The following is a 24,858-nucleotide window of genomic DNA, read 5'->3' as shown; positions in this document are numbered from 1 at the left end:
AAATGAGTTACTGATTAAGTTTTCTGTTATGAAAAGAACCCTAATATGTGGAATCTAAACAGAAATAATACAAATTAGCTTACTTACAAAGCAGAAAGAGTCTCATAGACATAGAGAATGAACTTATGGTTGCCTGGGGGGAAAGAATGGAGGGAAGGGATAGTTAGGGAGTTGGGGATGTACACGTACACACTGCTATATTTAAAATGTATAACTAACAGGGACCTACTGCACAGCACAGGGAATTCTGCTCAATGTTATGTGGCAACCTGGATGGGAGGGAGTTCAGGGGAGAATGGATACATGTACATGTATGGCCGAGTCCCTTCACTGTCCACCTGAAGCTATCACAACATTATTAATTGGATATGTGTGTATGTGTTAATCGCTCGGTCGTGTCTTACTGTTTGCAACCCCATGGACTGCAGCCCGTCAGGCTCCTTTGTCCGCGAAATTCTCCAGACAAAGATACTGGAGTGGGTTGCTGTTCACTTCTCCACGGGATCTTCTTGACCCAGGGATCGAACCCATATCTCATTATGTCTCCTGCATTGGTAGGTGGGTTATTTACCATCTGTGCTACCTGGGAAGCCCCTAATTGGCTACACTCCAATACAAAGTAAAAGTTTTAAAAAAATAAATAAAAAAGAAAATAACTATGGGTGAAAAGATAAAATGTACTCTTATAGGCAATATGTGGACCACGTATTAGAGTCTGTCATCTTATCCATGTGAGCCAGTGAACCCTACGAAAATTTTTTATGATCTATGGGTCTGCACAGAATTTTCCCCAAATGTGCCCAGCATTATATCAGAAGATAAGAGATGTGTCCATTCTCATAAAAACCAGGAAACAATTTACAAGCAATGAGGACAACATATAAGGAGCACTTGACTTACTAGGTAACAGGTATTATTCTAAACAGTGAGGAAAATAAAGATTCATCAGAATTAAGCTGACCTTTCTGATACTTTTTTTCACCAATTCACTACTGGAAGTGTTAGTTGCTCAGTTGTGTCCGATTCTTTGCCTCCCTATAGGCTGCAGCCCACTAAGCTCCTCTGTCCATGGAATTTTCCAGACAAGAATACTGGAGTGGTTTCCTTCAAATCATTCTGTCCCACATAAAGCCTATAGACTAAGTAATGGTGTTTTACTTATGCCATTAGAGTTTTCAAATAGGTTGGTTTTCCACTCTTCTGAAAAAAAATAGTTTATCAGGCTTGTCTCAGCCATAGTACCCAGATATTTTGTCAAACACTAGTCTAGATGCTGCTGCGGAATTTTGTTTTGCTTTTTTAAAATGAGATTAACATTTAAATCAGGGCTTCCCAGGTCACTTATTGGTAAAGAATCCGCCTGCCTAGCAGGAGATGCGGGTTCAATCCCTGGGCTGGGAAGATCCCCTGGAGAAGACATTAGCAACTTGCTCTAGTATTCTTATCTGGGAAATCCCATGTACAGAGAAGCCTGGTGGATTACAGTCCATCGGGTCCCAAAGAATCTGAGACGGTACCTAAAACATTCAAGATGATGCTGATCAGATCACTGATAACCAATCCGGAGATGACTGTTAGAGATGACTGCATGTAGCACCCCGCCCCGACAATCTGTCTATAAAAGCCTTACCCGCTGTTTGTCGAGGGAGGGGTGTCGGCCTTTGGACAGGTGTCTTCCACCCTCCCCCCACACACTTGCCAGCATCTGAAATAAAGCGAATTTTCCTTTACCATCCTGGCCTGTTTATTGGCTTTTGAGTGGTGAGCAGCTGGATCCCACACCCTCCTTTCGGTAACATTATCTTATGGTTCCCCCTCCACTCTGAGCGTCGTGACTCCCACACTTAGGTGAGAATTGTGGCTCCCTACAGCCAGACAGATAAGACCTGGTACCCCAGAGATGTCTGTGTTCCCAGTCTACTGTTCTTTCTTATAAATTTTAGTATTCTTCTTCTTCTTCTTCTTTTTTTGCATTTCTCTTTGCTCTTTCTGTCAAAACACCAGCAGTCACTGAGAACGCTTGAATTATTTATCCAAACACTCAGAAGTTATCTCTTATTCTTTATATTCTATTTATTGTGAAGTACACATGCACTGGGGCTGCCTTGGTGGCTCAGACAGTAAGAAATCTGCCTGCAATTAAGGAGACATAGGTTCGATTCCTGGGTTGGAAGATCCTTGGAGAAGGGAATGGCTACCCACTCCAGTATTCTTGCCTGGAGAATTCCATGGAGAGAGGAGCCTGGTGGGCTACATACATGAGGTCTCAAAGAATTGGATACGATGAGTGACTAACAGTTTCACTTCACACAGGCACTAAGTGCTTATGTTGTAATTTTAAATAACTTACTAGAACTGAGAAATTGTGTCAAATTGCTTCTTGAACACTGTCCCTATCTCAGTGGCCTCAGCAGAATTCTTATTTTTTATGACTAGGATGTGTATTCTATCTTATAAACTCAAGACAAAACTTGCTGTTGTCATTCAATTGCTAAGTTGTGTCTGACTCTTTGCAACCCCATGGACTGCTTCATGCCAGGCTTCCCTGTCCTTCACTATCTCCTGGAGTTTGTTCAGATTCATGTCCATTGAGTCAGTGATGCTATCTAAGCACCTTATCCTCTGCTGCACTCTTCTCCATTTGCCTTCAAACTTTCCCAGTATCAGGGTCTTTTCCAATGATTTGGCTCTTTGCATCAGGTGGCAAAAGTATTGAAGCTTTAGCTTCAGCATCAGATCTTCCAATGAATATTCAAGGTTGATTTCCTTTAGGATTGACTGGTTTGATCTCCTTGCTGTCCAAGGGATTCTCAAGAGTCTTCTCCAGCACCACAGTTGGAAAGCATCAGTTCTTTGGCACTCAGCCTTTTTTTTTGGTCCAATTCTCACATGACTACTGGAAAAACCATAGCTTTGACTAGACAGACATTTGTCGGCAAAGTAATGTCTCTGCTTTTTAACACATAACCTGTTAATCACATTAGTAAAATATATCTTGCTGAAACATCTCATACATTACAGAAGTTATCATGCCTCTAATCACTGCCCCAAACTTAGGCTCTTTGCTTTGCACCTGTAAAAATAGAATATTTTACTCTTTATAAGAATTAACTCAATAATAGTATGCCCATTGTATTTCAAGTTGCTTTTTTTACACTCAACTATATACACATTGAAAATCTTTTCTTGTCTTTATAGAAGCTATGCTACAGATACATGCATTTTATCCTTTTCTATTCATAGAGATATATCTACATTTATTTTGACATTTTTTAATGAATGGATGCTTGAATATTTAAAACAAATTAAGAGAACAATTTTAGTTAAAAGCTAAGAATCTAAGTAATTTGAAAATATAACCAACTGTAAACAATTTTGATTTTTTACATTTGATGAAGCATCCTTTTCTACAAACTCTAGACTGCAAGAACTCTCCAACCTTGTCAAGCATTGAGGCGGTTTTTTTTTTTTTTGTAGAATGCTAAAATTTAGAGTTCTCAGAAAACTCCAAAAAACATTGGTTTTAATTTGGAAGTATATATTTTTACTTAAGTATATAGATACTTATAATTAACTAATATTTATATAAAATTAATGGCTACTGATATACACATTTAAAGCCCAAACATACACAAAAAGCTTATGTTTTTGCATTGGATTACCATCAGAAAGATTCTCCCAGCCAACCAGTGATTTCAGAACAAAGAGGTGATAATGACCACATTAATGTTGTAGTTTCAGGGGCAATTGAGAAGGCCAAGTGGAAAACTGCAAGAGATTTGGGTGTCAACCAAATTGCTCATTTTTGGGGCAGTATTATTTAGATAAGTTTTCAGTCACAGCAAAATAAAGGAAGGTACAGAGGTTTTCTCATATTTCCCTTGCCTCCAGACATGTACAGCTTCTCCTGTTACCAGTATTGCTCACCAGAGTGGCATATTTGTTACAAGTTATGAACCTGTATTGATGCATCATGATCAACCAAAGTCCATATTTTACATTAGGATTCACTCTTGGTGTACATTGTTTTGCTCACCTACCTTTCAATATTTCTATCTTGTGACTGTAATGCAAAAAACCTTTTTGTAAATATATTCTGCAATCATAGGAATGTTTCTTGAATTAAGATTTTAAAAGTAGGATTGCTGAACCCTAGGGTCTGTGCATCTTAAATGTCCATAGCTACTACCAAATTCCTGAGTGAAGTGTCTATATAAACTTACCTTAGTACCATAAACGAATATCCATTTTACCCTGGTGTAACTGATACTGAATGTTACTCAGATCTGTAGATTTTTCTAATCTAATGCATGGCCATATTTGCTCCTTGTATTAATTCCAATTAATACTTTGATTACTAGGTATTTTTAAAGCAATTTGTTTTTATTTTTGTTAATTACTTATAAATATCTCTTTTTGCTAGTCTTTTTATTATTGAATTTTACACTTCTTAATACATTATGTGTATTGGTATCTTACTAACATTGCAAATACTTTAACCTGTCTTCAGTCTTTGTAAATGGTGCCTTTAATTATTGAAACATTTGAGTAGTAAAATTTGTCAATTTTTTCTATGACTAGATATTTTTTAAAAGTATGGTAATATAAAATTTAAAATGTTGGCCTTCATTGTCTTTTGAAATTTCTCATGTGTTCATATATGCTGTCCACTTTTGCCGGGAGAACAGGGTTTCTCAATCTTAGGGAAAGAAAGAGAACATTGAATTTCCTATTAAAAGCTACTTTCTCTTTACCACTCATGATTCTGTAGAAAATTTTCTGCATCCAGTGGCAAAAGGAAGATAGCCGTGTTTAGTATTTGTAGAAAATAAGGTCAGAGTTTCTCAAGCTCAGCATTACTGACATTTGGGGGGTGGCTGTATAATTCTTTGTGACTGGGAGTGTGTCCTCTGCATTGTAGAATGCTAAACAGAATCCCTTGCTTTTGTTCACTAATACCAACGTTGTCTGTGATGCCAAAGTTGTCTCCGGAAGTTGCCAAACATTTCCTGAGGCCAAGTTGTCCCTTAGGTGAGCGCTACTGCTCTACAGCCTTTAATATATTATTCATGCTGCTGCTGCTGCTAAGTCGCTTCAGTCGTGTCCGACCCTGTGTGACCCCATAGACGGCAGCCCACCAGGCTCCACCATCCCTGGGATTCTCCAGGCAAGAACACTGGAGTGGGTTGCCATTTCCTTCTCCAATGCACGAAAGTGAAAAGTGAAAGTGAAGTTGCTCAGTCGTGTCAGACTCTTAGCTACCCCATGGACTGCAGCCTACCAGGTTCCTCCGTCCATGGGGTTTTCCAGTCAAGAGTACTGGAGTGGGTTGCCCTTGTTATTTTTAATTTCCTGACTGTTAGTTTAAGTATGGTTCTGTTGATCTCTTCATGAGTTGTTTTTTTGTGCTTTTGCTTGTGTTGCATAAATATTGATTGAATACTTAGCAATGTATATAGAATAATAGTAGACATTGAGGAATATATTATTTAGTACTAGAAATACCTGTTTATTGTAGTTATAGTCAATTTTCATTATTCTTGCTGTTATGTTTTTGCCTCCAGGGACTGAAACAAGAAAATATTACTGTAATTTATGTTAAAGACTGTTTGGCCTATGTCCTCTTCTAGGAGCTTGATTGTTTCATGTCTTGCATTTAGATCTTTACACCGTTTTGAGTTTATATTTGTATATGGAGTGAGGAAACGTTCTAATCTCATTGTTTTATATGTGACTGTTTAGTTTTCCCAGCAACACTTGTTGAAGAGACTGTTTTTTCTCCATTGTATATTCTTGTCCACTTTATCATAGATTAATTAGCCCTAGGTGTGTGACTTTATTTCTGGGGTTTCTATTCTTTTCCACTGATCTATGTGTCTGTTTTTGTGCCAGGACTATGCTGTTTTGATTACTATAGATTTGTAGTATAGTGAAGTCTTGGAAGGTAATTACTTTTTCAAGGTTGTTTTGAAAATTCAGACTCTTTTGTGGTTTCTTCCTTTTGCTAACTTCAGGGTTTGTTTTTTCTTCTTTTTCTAATTCTTTTTTGTGTATGTCAGATAATTTGAGAGTTTGCTTCCTGATATAGACCTGTGTCATTATGAACTTCTCCCTTAGAAATGCCTTTACTGCATCCCTAAAATTTTGGAATGGTGTATTTTCTTTCTTTTTTTGTGTGTGTCAAGATATTTTCTTATTTCTTCTCAGATTTTAATCCTTGACTCATTGGTTTTTTAGTAGCATGTTGTTAAGTCATCACATGTTTGCTCTTTTCTCATGATTTTTTTCTGTACTTGACTTCTAATTTTATATCATTGTAATAGGAAAAGATGTTTGATACATTTTCTATCCTCTTAAACTTATTGAGACTTGTTTTGTGACATGTAGCCTATTCGAGAAGGAAATGGCAGCCCACTATAGTATTCTTGCCTGGAAAATCCCATGGAGAGAAGACCCTGCTAGGCTACAGTCTATAGGGTCACAAAGAGCAGGACGCAACTGAGCAGACAGATATACACTCATGTGATCTATCCTGGAGAATGATTTGTGTACATTCCTAAAGAGGATTGTGTACTCTGGTTCTTGTTGGATATAATGTATTGTAAATATGAATTAGGTCTTCAACTGCTCTATTGTGGCATTTAGGACTTCTGTTGCTTTAATGGCCTTCTGTCTGGATGATCACTCTGATCAGTGTTAGTGAGGTGTTAAAGTCTCTGTTGGTTGTCAGGAGCTGGGAGTTGGGGAAATAGAGAAATCTTGGTTTTTAAAGGTCATGAAATTTTAGTTATGCAGGGTAAGTAAGTTCTGGTGATGTACAGTATGTTTATAATGGATAATAATTATACTGTATTATAATTATATACTTGAAATTTGCTCAGAGAGTGAATTTTTAAAAATATTTATTTATTTTTAATTGATTGATAATTGGTTTACAATATTGGTTTGATTTCTGTCATACCTCAACATGAATTAACCATGGGTGTACATACATCCCCTCCTTGAGTCTTCCTCCCATCTCCCACCTATTCCCATACCTCTTGGTTTTTGTACAGCCCAAGTTTGAGTTCCCTGAGTCATAGAGAAATTCCCATTGGCTATGTCTGTACATATGTTAGTGTATATGCATCCATACTACTCTCTCCATTTAACTCACCATCTCCCTCTTCTTCCCCACCCTTGTCCATGAGTCTGTTCTCTATGTCTGTGTCTCCATTGCTGTTCTGTGAACAGATTTGACAGTACCATCCTTCTAGATTCCATACATATGCATTAATATAAGATATTTGTTTCACTCTGTATAATAGGCTCTAGGTTCATCCACCTCATTAGAACTGACTCAAATGTGTTACTTTTTATGGCTGAGTAGTATTCCATTGTATATATGTGCCACAGAGTCTTTATCTATTCATCTGTCAATGGACATCTAGTTGCTTCCAACTCCTGGCTATTGTAAATAGTGCTGCAATGAACTTTGGGGGTACATATGTCCTTTTCAGTTTTGGTTTCTTCAGGCATATGCCTAGAAGTGGTATTGCTGGATCATATGGTGGTTTTATTCCTAATTATTTAAGGAATCTCTATACTGTCTTCTACAGTGGCTGTATCAATTTACATTCTGATCTGCATTGTGGGAGGATTCCCTTTTCTCCATGCCCTCTCCAGCCCTTGTTGTTTTTGGAATTTTTGATTATGGCCATTCTGTCTGGGATGAAGTGATATCTCACTATAGTTTTGATTTATATTTCTCTAGTAATGAGTGATGCTGAGCATATCAGAGAGGAAATTTTAATTGTTCTCACAAAAGAAAAAAAATGAAAAACAACTATATGAGGTGATGGCTATGTTAATTATCTTGATTGTGATAGTCATTTCATAATGTATCCATATATCAAAGGATCATATTGTAACACTTAACTATATACAATTTTTATTTGTCAATTATACCTCAGTAAAGCTAAAGAAAATTATAGTGCTGCAAACCTTCTGTATCTTTTTTTTTAGTATTGATTGTGATGAATCATGGTTTCTAAAAAATTTGTCTATTTATCTAAATTTTAGAAATTTATTAGAATAAAGTATAATATTTTAAACACATGTATAAGACAACAGTGTAATTGTTCCAAACAGAAAGAGGAGTAGGGGGAGGGAAAAATAGGTAAGAGAGTTCAAGAGGGTGGTGCTGAATGGAAAGTACACCATCAGTGGTTGTCAAATGTAGTGTATTCAGAAGTTGAAACATATCAATACATAAAACATATAATGCTATAAACCAATAAAAATGTCTTGATTAAAATGAATTCTACATGGCAATCCCAGTTTCCTAATACATCCCACTCCCTTCTCCACTCAGTAGCTATAAGTTTATTTGCTATATCTGTGACTCTATTTCTGATTTGCAAATAAGTTCATCTGTGCCACTTTTCTAGATTCCACATATAAGTGATTTTATATTAATGTAACATTTGTTTTTCTCTTTATGAGTTACTTCTCTCTGTGTGACAATCTCTAGGTCCATCTGCATCTCTGCTAATGGCACTAGTCTTGTCCTTTTGATGTATAAACACTACTATGTATTATGTTCTGTGTAATATGTATTAAGAAGAGATGGCAAGATTGCACAAAAGAACTATACAAGAAAGGTCTTAATGACCCAGATAATGATGGGTCACTCCCCTAGAACTGGACATCCTGGAGTGTAAAGTCAAGTGGGCCTTGGGAAGAATTACTACAAAAAATAATCTAGTGTAGGTGAAGAAGTTCCAGTGGAGCTATTTAAAATCCTAAAATATGATGCTGTTAAAATGCTTCATTCAATATGTCAGCAAACTTGGAAAAGTTAGCAGTGGCCATAGGACTGGAAAAGGTCAGTTTTCATTTCAATCCCAAAGAAGGGCAATGCCAAAGAATGTTCCAACTACTGTACAAGTGCACTCATTTCATATGCTAGCAAGGTTATGCTCAAAATCCTTAAAGCTAGGCTTCAGCAATACTTTAATCAAGAACTTCCAAATGTACAAGCTGGTCAATTAATTATGTGCAGATGTGAGGGCTAGTCCATAAAGGATGCTAGGCTTGGAAGAACTGATGCTTTTGAATTGTGGTGTTGAAGACTCTTGAGAATCCCATGGCCTATAGGGAGATCAAGCCACTCAATCCTAAAGGAAATAAACCCTGGATGTTCATTGAAAGGACTGTTTCTGAAGTTCCAATACAAAGAGCTGACTCATTGGAAAAGACTCTGATTCTGGGAAAGATTGAGGCAAAAGGAGAAAGAGATGTTGCAGGATGAGATGGTTAGATAGCATCACCAACTCAATGGACATGAATCTGAGCAAACTCAGGGAGATAGTGGAGAACAGAGGAGTCTGGTGTGCTTGTAGTCTCTGGGGTCTCAAAAAGTTGGACACGACTTAGCTACTGAACAACAATATGTATAAAATAGATAATTAATGAGAACCTACTGTATAGCACAGGAAGTCTACTCAATGCTTTGCAGTGACCTAAACTGGAAGGAAGTCTAAAAAAGAACATATATATATATATATATATATATATATATAAAACTGATTAACTTTGCTGTATAGCAGAAACTAAATCAAGTATACTCCAGTATAATTAATAAGAAGGTATATTAACTGGAGTATTAAGTTGTACTATAATTAAGATTTCAGGGCCAGGAAAAATATATCCTACATTTTTAAATGTGTTAATGAGTTATCATATAATGAACATACATAGTCAATGCTATTATCAGGAAAACAACATGGACACTACCCTTTCTCATTCCTCCTCTTAACTTGTACTTTATTCTTTTTTTTTTTTATTTTTAACAAAAGTCACCACCGGCTTCCCTGGTGGCTCAGATGATAAAGAATCTGCCTGCAATGCGGGAGACCTGGGTTTGATCCGTGAGTTGGGAAGATCCCCTGGAGAAGAGAATGGCAACCAACTCCAGTATTCTTGTTTGGAGGATTCCATGGACAGAGGAGCCTGGCAGGCTACATAGTCCATGGGGTCACAAAGAATCACACATGACTGAGCCTCTTTCACTTCATTCTAATTTCTAAGCCCATAGATTAACTTTATCTATTAATATTTTTTAAAAAATCTTTTATAACTGAATACAAACAGTATGTGTCTTCTGTGTCTGGTTTCTTTCACTCAGTGTTACGTTTGTGATAACCACCCATATTAGTGTGTAACATACTTTGTCCTTTTCTAATCTTGGGTAGCATTCCATTGTGTGAAAGCACTACAGTTTATTTGTTCACTTGATTCATGGTCATTTGGATTGTTTTCAGTTTTTTTTTTACTGTTGTTACTATAAATCAAGCTGCAATGAACACACTTGTACATCTTTTGTGCACTTATGCATTCAGTTCTTTGGGGTTTTTAAGAATGAAATTGATGGATTAGAGTGTAGATATAATTTTCATAGACACTGCTGAATAATTTTTTTAAAGAGGGTTGCTGGTTTTTATTTCTATCATCAATGTATGAGCTCCAGTTGTCCACATGTTCTGTTATGCTTACTGTTTTCCATCATTTAAATTTTAGTTATTCTTGTGAGTATGTAGTGTGTAGTAGATTTTAAAACATTTCTGAAAATAAACATTATTTCAAAATTATTTTGTATTTCTAGAAAAGCTGCAAAGTTGGTAGAGAAAATTCCTGTATGTCTTTCACCCAGCTTTTCCTGTGTTAAAGTGTTACAGAACGATACTTTTGTCAACAGTTAGAAATTAACATTGATGAAAACGATGAGAAATATGTTATTATTAGCTAAACTATAGACTTTATTTGGATTTCACCATTTCCCTCCACTAATATTCTTTTCCTATTTGATAATCAAATACAAGCAACAACATTGCACTTAGGGACTTTTTTTTTTTGTGATTTCCATTTCCCCTTTTCTGATGACTAACGATGTTTCACACACCTTCATACACATATTGATCATTTGCATATCTTCTGTGAAACTCAAGACTTTACTCAACTCTCCATTTGGTTGTATTTATTTTCTGTTTATAAGAGTTCTTTGTATATTCTAGAGGTTTTTTTTTTGTCAAATACTGGCATTGAAACTATCTCCTTATTCTTACTCTCTCAATGGTGTCTTTTGATGAACCGAAGAAATTCTCCATCTTCATCAAGTCCACTTTAGATACATTTCTTCTGTAGTTATATCTTTTTAAAAAGATAATTTTGGCCATTAGGAGTTCTTTCAGATGGCTCTTATGTCCCTTTGATATAATATATCCCCATAATAGCAAATTTTTTTTAATCTCTCTTATTTATGGCACTATAAGATGATCCAGGCTCATCTTGCATATTTCCAGCTCCAGGCCTAAAAATAGTCATTCATCCAAGAAGTCGTGGTTCATTCTATTCGTGAATTGTATTAGAAATCAAGATCTAGGACTTTTCCTGGTAGTTCAGTGGTTAAGACTGAAAGCTTCCGGTGCAGGGGAGTTTGATCCCTGGTTGGGGAACTAAGAACTCTGGGCAGAGAACTAAGATCCCACATATGTGCAACACAGCCAAAACAAACTAATAAACAAAAACAAATCTGGACTCCAGTTGTCTGTTTCTACTGGAGTCTTTAGGACCTCTAGTTGATAAACAAGGGTATATATGTATGTGTGTTTGGCTTCCATGATGGCTCAGTGGTAAAGAATCTGCTTGCAATGTAGGAAACACAGGTTTGATTCCCTGGGCAGAGAAGATCACCTAGAGGAAGAAATGGCAACCCATTCCAGTATTCTTGCCTGGGAAATCCCATGGACAGAGGAGTCTGGTGGGTTACAGTCCACAGCATCACAAAAGATTTGGATATGACTTAGCACCTAAATAACAACTTGTGTGTATACTAACCTGTGTGCATGCATACATGTTTTGTCACTCAGTTGTTCCAACTCTTCGGGCTCCCATGGACTGTAGCCTGCCAGGTTTCTCTGTCCATGAGATTCTTCAGGCAAGAACACTGGGGTGGGTTGCCATGCTCTCCTCCAGGGGATCTTGCTGACCCAGGGATTAAATCCAGGTCTCCTGCATTGGCAAGCAGATTCTTTACCACTGAACTACCAGGAAAGGCATATACTAATCTGTGTATGTACCTATATATGTATAACCTGTGTATTTATGTCTCTAACTCAAATTTATTATCATAGAGCTTACTCCAACCCAGTCCCCTTTCTTATGTGTAAACACCACTGCAATAGTGAGATTCTGGGTTTCCCCATCTGTCATCCATTTAATTGTTCTGTTCCAGTATACACATATAGAAGCATCATAATTGTTAATCTATATTATGGTGGAATACAAATTTATCAACTTGAGCACAGTAATTATGTACAATTCTGTTGCCTTTAATTTTATAATCTCTACTATAAAAAAGCAGAGACATTACTTTGCCAACAAAGGTCCGACTAGTCAAAGTTATTGTTTTTCCAGTAGTCATGTATGGATGTGAGAGTTGGACTCTAAAGAAAGCTGAGCACTGAAGAATTGATGCTTTTGAACTGTGGTGTTGGAGAAGACTCTTGAGAGTCCCTTGGACTGCAAGAAGATCCAATCAGTCCATCCTAAAGGAAATCAGTCCTGAATGTTCATTGGAAAGACAGGCTGAAGCTGAAACTCCAATACTTTGGCCACCTGATGTGAAGAACTGACTCATTGGAAAAGACCCTGATGCTGGGAAAGATTGAAGGCGGGAGGAGAAAGGGACGACAGAGGATGAGATAGTTGGATGGCATCACCAACTCGATGGACATGAGTTTGAGTAAGCTCCGGGAGTTGGTGATAGACAGGGAAGTCTGGCGTGCTGCAGTGCATGGGGTTGCAAAGAGTCGGACACGACTGAGCGACTGAACTGAACTAAACTGAACTGAACTGAACTGAACTCATTTCCAATATAACTTAGCTCACCACTGTTTCCCCCTCTTCCTTCAGTGAAGGTGTTCCACTCATTTGAATACAGTTAGATATTTTTGCCGGAGAAGGCAATGGCACCCCACTCCAGTACTCTTGCTTGGAAAATCCCATGGACGGAGGAGCCTGGTAGGCTGCAGTCCATGGGGTCGCGAAGAGTCAGACATGACTGAGCGACTTCACTTTCACTTTTCACTTTCGTGCATTGGAGAAGGAAATGGCAACCCACTCCAGTGTTCTTGCCTGGAGAATCCCAGGGAAGGGGGAGCCTGGTGGGCTGCCATCTATGGGGTCGCACAGAGTCGGACACAATTGAAGCGACTTAGCAGCAGCAGCAGCAGATATTTTTGCCCACAGTCTACATTCCATCCTGGAATTTGCTGAACCTTCTAACTGATGTCTTTATTTGCATACATTGAGGTTTATACCCTTTATGCTGTAAAGTTTAATGCATTTTAGCAAATACATAATGTCACATGTTCACAATTACAGTATCTTATGGAATAGTTTCACTGCTCTGGAAAATCCCTTTCTTCTACCTTTTCAACCCTTTCTTCCTTGGAGTCACAGAAACTTAAACTTTCTGTCTGGCTTCTTTCATTAAAAAACAAGCTTTTAAGATTTTTTCATGTATTTTTGGGGACTGTTAATTTCTTTTTGTAACAGAAATATTACATTGTACAGGCATACCACAGTGTGTTTATGCATTTACTTAATTGAAGGGCATGTTGGTGGTTTTCAATTTTAGAGACCATGAATAAAGCTGCTTTCATGAATGAAGATTTTGTGTGGACATAAGTTTTGGATTACTTGGGTATATAACGTAGTAGTGCTTCCCAGGTGGCAGAGTAGTAAAGAATTTGCCTGCCAATGCAGGAGCTGCAGGAGACGTGGTTTTGATCCCTGGGTTGGGAAGATACCTTGGAGGAGAAAATGGTAACCCACGCCATTATTCTTGACTGAAAAATTCCATGGAGAGAGGAACCTGCTGGGCTATAGTCCATGGGGTTGCAAAGAGTTGAACATGACTGAATAACTACATAGGCACCCACATACCTAGTAGTACTACTGCTGGATTGTATGGTAGGATTATACTTAGCTTCAGAAGAATCTACAAAACTGTCCTCCTAAATGGCTATGCTATTTTTTAATCCTACTAGCAATGAATGAGAGTTTGTATTGCTCCAACTACTTGTCAGCAATTTGTATGTCAAGTTTTTTGTTTTGTTTTGTTTTGTTTTGAGCCATTCTAATTGGTATATATTGGTATCTCATTCCTGTATATTCTAATTATCTAAATGATAAATGATGCTGTGCATTTTTCCAGAAGCTTTCTTGCCATCAGTGTTTCTTTTCTGGTGAGATGTCTTTGCGTTCATGGGTGCGAAGTCACTTCAGTCGTGTCTGACTCTTTGCAACCCCGTGGACTGTAGCTTGTCAGGCTCCTTTGTCCAAGGGATTCTGCAGGCAAGAATAGGCTTGCCATGCCCTCCTCCAGGGGATCTTCCTGACCCAGGGATCAAACCCTCATCTGTCTCCTGTGTTGGCAGGAGGGTTCTTTACCACTAGTGCCACCTGGGAAGCCCTTCAGACCTTTAGCCCATTTTTAAATTGAGTTATTTGATTCTTTGTTGAATTTAAGAGTTCTATGTATTGGGGGATAAAAGTCCTTTATTAGATACATGTTTTTCATGTACTTTTCAAACTGTGGTTTGTCTATTGTTTCTCTTAACAATGCCTTTGTAAAGCAGAAGGTTTTTTATTTTAATGAAATACAACCCATTTTTTCATGAATTGTTATTTTTGTGCTGTATCTAAAAGCTCCTTGTCAAACCTAAGACACTCTAGATTTCCCTCAGTGATTTCTTCTAGTAGACTTAAGATTTTTGTTTTAAGTATATGATATATTTTGAGATAATTTTGTGAATGGTCTTTGTGACATTTTCTCACCATCAAGTAGGATCTTAGTTATTGGTTTTGTGTCACATGTTCTCTACCAAACTGATGAAGTTCCTATTCTCAATCTACTGAATTTTTTTTTAATGAACGTGTGTTGGATTTTGTCAACTGCTCTTTCTTCATCAACTGATATGATTTTTCTTCATTAGCTTCTTGACATGGTTGATTACATTGATTTTCTTTTTTTCCTTTTTAGTATTTTAAAAGTTAACATGAGATTATTAACAAAATTTAAAATTAACTGAATTGTTAACTGAAGGAAGGAATAGATTACATTTATTTTCAAATTTTGAACGTATCCTGCATACCTGGAATAAATTCTTCTTGGTCTTGGTGTAAAATTCTCTCTATTACTTGTTTTGATTTGCTAATATTTTGTTGAGGACTTCTGTACCTATATTTGTGAGTTATATTGTTCTGTAGTTTTCTTTTCCTGTAATATGCTTAACTAGTTTTCTGTTAGTTAAGGCTGGCTTTACAGAATGAGTTAAGAAGTATTTTAACTGCTTCTACTTTCTGGAAATATTATGGGGAATGGAAATAATTTCTTTCTGAAGTTTTTGCTAGAATTCACTATCATTTCAGCAATATTTAAAAAATAACTGTTTCACTTATCAAAACATTTTCCCAGGTCACTGGGTTTTGAAAAAAAAGCTTTAAAATGTTTTGTTTTATTTCTATCAGTTTTACTATATGTATTTAAAATTATTTATTGATCTTTATTTAAACAGATAAATAGTAATGTGAGGATAAATGGTTGTGTGAGGCTATGAATCATTTTCGGTCATAAAGACTGAAAATATTTATCTAGTTGGATATTCATATTATTATTATTGGAGACATTCAGGGAGCTATAAGATAGATGTATAATACTGCTATCACCCAAAGAAGGTGATTCCCCATCACTTCTTTCAGTGGAATACAGTCTTTTGTTTCTTTTCCTCCCTTTTTGTCTATTTCATTTCTCTCTCCTTCTCTGTATTTTCTCTCTCTTTTCATGCACATAGAAGAAGACTTGCTTCATCTCTGGCTCATTGTTGAGATCCCAGTAGACACAGCTACCCCATTAGGATACTTGAACTAAAAGCCAGAATTCTCAGGGGAAAGCAAACTAATAGAGTTATCCTATAGAAGATAGGCCCTATCTGCTGGCCCTATCTGCTGGCCCTGTCAACTCTGCTTCAGATGCAGGAGGACTCAGTGACACCATAGTGCATTGTTTGAATGTGCCTAAGTTTACTTATCCATTCACCTACTGAAAAACATCTTGCTTCCTTCTCTGTTAATTTCTTGATGGCTTCTTTTAGCTAAATTTGCACTGTTCCTGTTTCTATTTATGCAGTTTCACTGGCTGCCTGAAACAAGGAAATCAAACCCATATTTCAGAGTTTATCCTACTGGGACTCTCAGAAGAGGTATTGTTGCAGCCTCTCCTCTTTTGGTTCTTCCTGTTCATGTACCTGGTCACCTTCATTGGGAACCTTCTCATCATCCTGGCCATTATCACTGACTCCCACCTCCACACACCCATGTACTTCTTTCTCTTCAACCTATCTTTTCCAGATATCTGTTTCACCTCTACCACCATCCCAAAGATGCTGTGGAACATCCAGACTCAGAATCAAGTTATCACCTATGAAGGCTGCATCGTACAGATGTATTTTTTCATGCTTTTTGGGATATTAGAAGACATCCTCTTGACTGTGATGGCTTATGACCAGTTTGTAGCCATCTGTCACCCATTGCAGTACATGATCATCATGAACCTTAAGTTTTGTGACCTCCTGCTTCTGACATTCTGGTTAGTGAGTGTTCTTGACTCTCTGTTACATGGCTTAATGATTTTTTGACTCTCTATTTGCAAAAAATTGGAAATTCACCATTTTTTGCGTGAACTTTATGAGGTGGTTCAGCTTGCTTGTTCTGACACTTTACTTAATGACCTGATGATGTATTTTGCAAGTGGACTTCTCGTTATTGTTTCACTCACTGGTATCCTTTTCTCTTACTCTAAGATTGTATCCTCCATTTTGAAAATTTCATCCACGAGAGGCAAGTATAAAGCATTTTCCACTTGTGTGTCTCACCTCTCAACTGTCTCCTTGTTCTATGGTACAAGCCATGGGGTGTTTGTTAGCTCTGCTAGCACACAAAACTCCAGGGCAACTGCAATAGCCTCAGTGATGTATACTGTGGTCACACCCATGCCGAACCCTTTTATCTACAGTCTTATAAACAGAGACATATAGCAAGCCCTTAAAACACTCTTCAGCAGAGAAACATTCTCGACATAAGGGAAGTATTTGTCTGAAGATAGAGATTTTTCATGAGTAACAGTTCTCAAAACTCTAAAAGATCTAAATCGTGATTAATATTATCAGTGACCAGAAAGACAATCTGAAATTTAAGTTATTTACAGAGTTCAGTTTCTTTCATTTTTCATATATTATAAGCAATGGTTTCTTCCTGTATTTTCTTTAAAATTTTGATCTCTTAATATATTCTCTAGGGTTAGTGTGGGAAATAGAACCTACTGCATAAGTTTTCAGAAGTATAATATGTAATACAGGAAGTGTAGTGCTTAAAATAGTACAGGATTTCTGAAGAAATTGTGTAATTCTTTCTCTACCAGGTGAAGTAACTGTACTCCATATGATTTTCTGTTGACAAGTCATTTGACATATCAGAGTCTGTATACTAATGGCCAGGGTTTCAGTTAATCCAATTTGTGACTATATCACATCCACAATAAGAGAAACAATTGGAGTCACCATCTGATGAAGTTTACAATAATCTGCATCTACTTTCCTAGAATGAATGACAGGTAGATTGCAGCCTTGTGATAGACCAGGGCTCAGAGAACCCAGTTAAGTCATGTCCAGATTCTTGACTCACAGAAACTAAGATAATTGATGTGTGTACATTTTCTAAGTCTTGTGGGAGAATTTGTTACACAAAAATATGGATAAATAATACAGAGGTGTGGAAAACTAGTATAATTTTTATATATTTACATAAGATGACAAAATGAACAAAACCTTTGAAAAAAATTGGTTATTTCTTGTAAAAGTATACATATTTATAGGGTATGTGTGCCTGCTTAGTCATTCAGTCATGCCTAACTCTTTGCAACCCAATGGACTTTAGTCATCCAGGCTCCTCTCTCCATGGAATTTTCCAGGCAAGAATACTGGAGTTGATTGCCATTTTTCTGTCCAGGGAATCTTCTTGACCCCGGGATTGAACCCACATCTCTTGCATCTCCTGCATTGGCAGGTGAATTCTTTATTGCTGCACTGCCTGGGAAGGACACATATTTACATGTAGGACTCGGCAATTCTGCTCCTAGGTTTTCATTTAAGGTAAATGAAAATATGTCCACACGAAGACTTGGTCACAAATGTTTATATCAAGTTTATTCATAATAGACAAAATGGAAGAAAAACTGAAATAGCCATTGATACATAATTATAAAAAAATTGTATATTCAAATGATGAACTCTACTAAGCAACAAAAATAAACCAACTATAGATACAAACAGCAATTTACATATATATGGTATTTAGTTAATGGGTAAAGATAACCCTGCGAGACATCAAAAGAGACAGATAAATAGAACAGTATTATGGACTCTATGGGAGAGGGCGAGGGCGGGAGGATATGGGAGAATGGCATTGAAGCATGTAAATTATCATATGTGAAACGAATCGCCAGTCCAGGTTCGATGCATGATACAGGGTGCTGGGGGCTGGTGCACCGGGATGACCCAGAGGGATGAGATGGGGAGGGAGGTGGGAGGGGAGTTCTGGAAGGGGAAATCATGTACACCCATGGTGGATTCATGTCAATGTATGTCCAAACAAATACAATATTGTAAAGTTAAAAAATAGATAAATAAACTAATTTAAAAAAATAAAATGCAAAAAAAAGTAAAAACCTTAAAAAAATAATAAATGGATTCAAAAAATCTATTTTGAATGAATAATGCCAGAAACTTCCCATAAGAGAAGCAATTTCTATGAAGGTGTACAATAATCAAAATCAATGTTAAGGTGATTGGAATCAGATCAGTGGTGCCTGTGCCAAAGTGGGGGCTTAGGACATACTAACTACAAAACCATGAGGGACTTTTCAGAGGCGATGGAAACATTGTACATTGTTTATGAACATATTTGTCAAGACATTGCTTTAAAAATATTTTTGAAAGACTTTGTTTCAAGGGTGACAATTGAAAACAACAGGTATCCTGAAAGGTCTTCTCTGAGCAGCGGCCAGGCTTAAATCATTTTCACTAGAGTAGATTTGTTTCCTCTTGTTACCTATTTCAGTAGCACATGATAGAAGAAATCACATCCTTAAAGAATTGGCTTAAAGCCTGAAGGAAGCCTAAACTTGGACCCTATGTAAAACCAACTCTGTACCTGTGCCTTCAGACCCACTAACTGGCAGGGGAGAGATTATTTACATAGATGACATTCTACCATAGGAGACAATACTTCCTGAAGTGGAACTCTGAGAAAAGAAAGAAAGCTTCTCCCAGGAGTCAGAACCAGAACCAGGACACACAGGACTTTACTGCCTTACACGATAATGACCTCCTCATCCAAGGACAGGGACTAATATGGAAATATACATTGCTGAGAAATTGAAGAACACTTTGGGAATTTGTCTAAGGGACATTGCTCAGTCATTCATCAAGTGGTTGCTACACATTGCATTAGTCAGCTTGGGATGCTGTAACAAACACAAGAGACTGGACAGCTTAAACAACAGAATTAATTTCTCACATTTCTGGAGGATGAAAGTCTGAGATGAGGTGCCAAAATGGTTGGATTCTGATGAGAGCCCTCTTCCTGGCTTGCATATGGTTGCTTTCTTGCTGCATCTTCAAATAGCCTTTTCATGAGTATAGAGACACAGAGAGAGAGAGGGAGAGAGAGAGAGAAAACTCTCTCTCTTCTTATAAGGCTGCCAATCCTATTAAATTATTGACACCATGGTTGTTTTACCAGAGGTTTTACATTTTTTTTTTAGGTTCAAAGGATTTGTTAACAAAAGAAACCACTCATTACACACAAATAAACAACTTCAATTTTTAAATAAGATTATTTGACTTCAATGTGCAGTCATTAAAAGAAAAGACATAGAAACAATAGAGAGAAATAACAGCACATATATCACCAAATTTGGCCAATCAACAATTAGAATTAAACAGCACTGGGAATTCCCTCAAAAAAATCAACTTGGAGTCCCAGTTGGGAAAGGGTCCTGGGCGGTGTGGCCACTCCATGAGTGAGACTTAAAATTGCAATTTTGGGGGTTCCTGTTTTTAATTCTGGGTTGCAAACTGATACCATAATTGGTTTGTGCACAAAAGGGAGCCCTGGTTTTAATTCAAACACTTTGCAATGTTGTTTTATCTTATGAGTCATAGGATTTCATTAAACTCCTTGGAAGAAAAGATATGACAAACCTAGACAGCATATTAAAAAGCAGAGACATTATTTTGCTAACAAATGTCTGTCTAGTTAAAGCTGTGGTTTTTCCAATTGTCATGTATGGATGTGAGAGTTGGACTATAAAGAAAGCTGAGAGCCGAAGAATTGATGCTTTTGAACTGTGGTGTTGGAGAAGACTCTTGAGAGTCCCTTGGACTGCAAGGAGATCCAACCAGTCAACCCTAAGGGAAGTTCAGTCCTGAACATTCATTGGAAGGACTGATGCTGAAGCTGAAACTTCAATATTTTGGCCACCTTATTTGAAAAGATCCTAATGCTGGGAAAGATTGGAGGCAGGAGGAGAAGGGAATGACAGAGGATGAGATGGATGGCATCACCAACTCGATAGACACAAGTCTGCGTAAGCTCCGGGAGCTGGTGATGGGCAGGGAGGTCTGGTGTGCTGCAGTCCATGGGGTCGCAAAGAGTCGGACACGACTGAACGAATGAACTGACTGAAATGCTGAGTGGTTGATCAGACCTCCAGGGGCTCAAAAATTCCATGATCCACTCTATTTCTTGTCTAAAGGGCTGCGAGATTAGCTGTGCTTGTGGTAGGCATAGAATCTGTCAGAGTCCAGGAAGATCAAAAGGAAGGTTAGAGGCCTGCTATCCTGCCTCTGAAGCCTGAACAAATTAACCTCTATTTTAATTTCTCCAACACCTGCATCACCTCCTAGAAGCTCTGTTTCCAAATACAGACATGTCACATTGGGGATTAGAGTATTCTAGTATTCTAGTATTCTAGAACACTAGAATGGGTTGCCATTTCCTTCTCCAGGGGATCTTCCCAACCCACGGATCAAACCTGTGTCTCCAGCATTGGAAGATAGATTCTTTTTTTATTTTTTTTATTGTATTTATTTATTTTTAGCAGATAGATTCTTTACCACTGAGCCACCTGTGAATCTCAGACTGGGTTATGGAATGGCATTGAATACTATAGACTAATCAGAGTCACTTATCTTTATCCAAACATTTTGGATTCTCCCCTTTTGCTTCAAGGGAATTTTGTAATCAAGCATGTCAGACTGACAAGTTTCTACCTTGTCTTTTTTAGCTGTACTGAAGAAAATAGGAGAAGAAACAGAAAAAGGATCCAGCAGAGCTTCTTCCCAATGTGTACATCTTCCCTCTTCCCTTTCAACTAGTTATCACCCTATATTACCACTTTTGTTCTCTAGTCAATCCTAAATAGCCCCTCCTTAGAAAGACTTTTCCTCCTGTTTTATTATCCCCAACTGAATTCCATCCCTCTGTGATATGTTTTCACACTGATCACATATTTTCCCTCATAGTGTAGCATAGTGTAGAAAAACAGCATAGTGATTTGGGGGGTTTGTTGGCAGTATTCCACCAAATGAACACCTTTGCTTGACTTCAAACTTGGCCCTTGTCATTGACTTAGACTTTCATGTTATCAATATTAAAGTAGTACTATAATCACTTGAATGTCATATGACATATATAGTACAGCACACAACTAACTTTGAGCCTCATAGATGACTCTATGCATAGTAGATTGCTAACGTTCACTTGCTCTCCACTTCCTGAAATTATCAGACTTACCTGTGGTGACCCCATGAGACTTCCCATGGCAAGCATCCAATGATTGTTACTCCATTGTCCTACTCAGTGGTGACGGTTTTCCTTTTTATTGGTGTGCACAATCAGTTAGTTGAAAGGGCCTTCATGGTAAATATATACAGTAACTTTCTCCTGGATCAGGTGAGATCAAGGAATGTTCTTACATGTTTGGGTCAGACTCCTAGAGCATCAGCTCAAGTGTTAAACTCTGTCCTTCAATTCTTGGAAGAAGAAATTGCATGCCATAACCACATAAATCAGCTTTTAATGATATCTTGCATCTTGGAAACTACTCTGAGAAGTCCAGTGAGATAGGAGACATGACCCAAGCTCCCATGTACACCCTAAAGGGGAAAACCTGACACAAGCATTTGCTTTCTCTTAATGCCTTAGCAATTAAGAATCACATTCATTAGAGAAGAAAGACCAAAGAATATTGCATTTAATGAGGCCCTATGGGAATTCACTTTCAGAAGTCCCAAAAAGTTACATAATGCTTTTCCTTAGTATATTCAAGTCTGTCTCATCAAACTCAGGGTATGAGAAAACACAATTGTCTTGCAGAATCTTCATGAATGTCTCCATCTCCTCACTCTTTTAGGAGAACCTTCCAATTATGTCCACCATTCAAGGAATTAACTGGATGGGAGGACATGGATGTTTCCCTGACAATATCTGGGTGAGCCACAGCATCTTCATAGGTGCTGGAAAATATGGAGTAGCACAACGGGCCATTTTTCATTTGTGAATTTTTACATGAATCAATGGGGAAAACAAGATAAGAAAAGTTTGATAATCGAGAGACATTCCAAAACAGATTCTTGATTTTGTGAAGAAAGAATTTCTGAGAGAAAGACAATTTGGGGAAATGATGAGATTAGGTACAATATTGACTCACAGTTGACTGTACCCAGGAGAAAGTGGACCAATTACATTCCTCTGAACATGTGGGTTGATTGCTCAGTCATGTCCAACTCTTTGTGATCCCATGGACTGTACCCCACCAGGCTCCTCTGTCCATGAAATTCTCCAGGCAAGAATACTGGAGTGGGTAGCCATTCCCTCTTCCAAGGAATCTTCCTGACCCAGGGATTGAACTTGGGTCTCCTAATTGCAGGTATATTCTTTACCATCTGAGCCACTAGAAATCTCATAAGCAACATGGAACCAGGAAACCATACACAGGTTTCAGAATTTATGCTGCTTTGATTCTCAAAAGAGGCAGAGCTGAAGCTTCTCTTTTTGGTTCTGTTCCTGTTGGATTCTCTAAAGAGGCAGAGCTGCAGCTTCTCCTTTTGGTTCTGTTCCTGATGAAAGTGAAAGAGGAGAGTGAAAAAGTTGGCTTAAAGCTCAACATTCAGAAAACTAAGATCATGGCATCTGGTCCCATCACTTCATGGCAAATAGATTGGGAAACAGTGGAAACAGTGGCTGACTTTATTTTTTGGGCTCCAAAATCACTGCAGATGGTGATTGCAGCCATGAAATTAAAAGATGCTTACTCCTTGGAAGGAAAGTTATGACCAAACTAGACAGCATATTAAAGAGCAGAGACATTACTTTGTCAACAAAGGTCCATTTAGTCAAGGCTATGGTTTTTCCAGTAGTCATGTATGGATGTGAGAGTTGGACTCTAAAGAAAGCTGAGTGCAGAAGAATTGATGCTTTTAAACTGTGGTGTTGGAGAAGACTCTTGAGAGTCCTTTGGACTGCAAGGAGATCCAACCAGTCCATTCTAAAGGAGATCAGCCCTTGGGTGTTCATTGGAAGGACTGATGTTGAAGCTGAATCTCCAATACTTTGGCCACCTGATGCGAAGAGCTGACTCATTTGAAAAGACCCTGATGTTAGGAAAGATTGAGGGTGGGAGGAGAAGGGGACGACAGAGGATGATATGGTTGGATGGCATCACCGACTCAACAGACATGAGTTTGAGTGGACTCTGGGAGTTGGTGATGGACAGGGAGGCCTGGTGTGCTGTGGTTCATGGGGTCGCAAAGAGTCAGACACGACTGAGAGACTGAACTGAACTGAACTGCCCATATATCTGATCATCTTCGTTGGGAACCTTTGCACTATCTGGGCCATTGTCACTGACTCCCACCTCCACATGCCTGTGTACTTCTTCCTCTCCAACCTGACCTTTTCAGGCATCTGTTACATCTCCACCACCATCCCAAAGGTGCTATGGAACAACCAGATAAAGAGCAAAGCTAACACCTATGAAGGCTGCCTCTGTCAAATATACTTTTTCATGCTCTTTGCAGTTTTTGACTGCTTTATCCTGAGTGTAATGGCCTATGACTGTTTTGTAGCCATCTGTCCCCCACTGCATTACACAATCATCATGAACCCCCAACTCTGTGGCCTCCTGCTTCTGGCATGCTGGTTACTAAGTTTTCTGGACTCTGTTAAATGGCTTTCTTGTGTTGCAGCTGCCCTGTGCTGACATGGAAATTCCCCACTTTTTCTGTGAAATCAATCAGTTACTTCAACATGCCTGTTCTGACAACATTTTAATCATTTAGTGCAGTATTTTGCAGCTGGTCATGTAAGTTTTATTTCACTCACTGGTATCCTTTTCTCTTATTCCAAGTTTGTTTTCTCTATTCTGAGAATTTCATCAGTTAGAGGCAACTATAAGGCATTTTCCAACTGTGTGTCTCAACTCTCTACTTTTTTCTTTGTTCTATGGTACAGTACTGGGTATACATGTGTTCTACCATCACCCCAAGTACAAAGGTCAGTACAATAGCTTCAGTTGTCTATATGGTGGTGAAACCTTTGTTGAACTCTTTTGTCTATAGTATGAGAAATAAGGACATAAAATGTGTTTTGATAAGTCTTGTCACTTCTATCATTTTCAAAGACCAGCAGAGA

At 37.9% G+C, this 24,858-nt stretch overlaps 1 pseudogene across 1 annotated transcript in view; it reads left to right on the top strand.

The window, feature by feature from the left end:
- Positions 1–21,603, top strand: part of LOC145510836 (olfactory receptor 7A40-like) — a 28,342-nt pseudogene extending 6,739 nt beyond the window's left edge. The window contains exons 2-4 of the transcript XR_014057279.1: positions 4,922–5,031; positions 16,235–18,254; positions 21,452–21,603. The product of XR_014057279.1 is annotated as an olfactory receptor 7A40-like (transcript). The remainder of the gene's footprint in view (positions 1–4,921; positions 5,032–16,234; positions 18,255–21,451) is intronic.
- Positions 21,604–24,858: the final 3,255 nt, after the last annotated feature.

Source organism: Giraffa tippelskirchi, chromosome 6 (assembly GCF_054371585.1).
Source record: "Giraffa tippelskirchi isolate mGirTip1 chromosome 6, T2T-mGirTip1v1.2.pri, whole genome shotgun sequence".
NCBI classification, from domain to species: Eukaryota; Metazoa; Chordata; class Mammalia; order Artiodactyla; family Giraffidae; genus Giraffa; species Giraffa tippelskirchi.
Note: the sequence above shows the minus strand (reverse complement) of the source record. Positions and strands in the feature narration are given on the sequence as shown.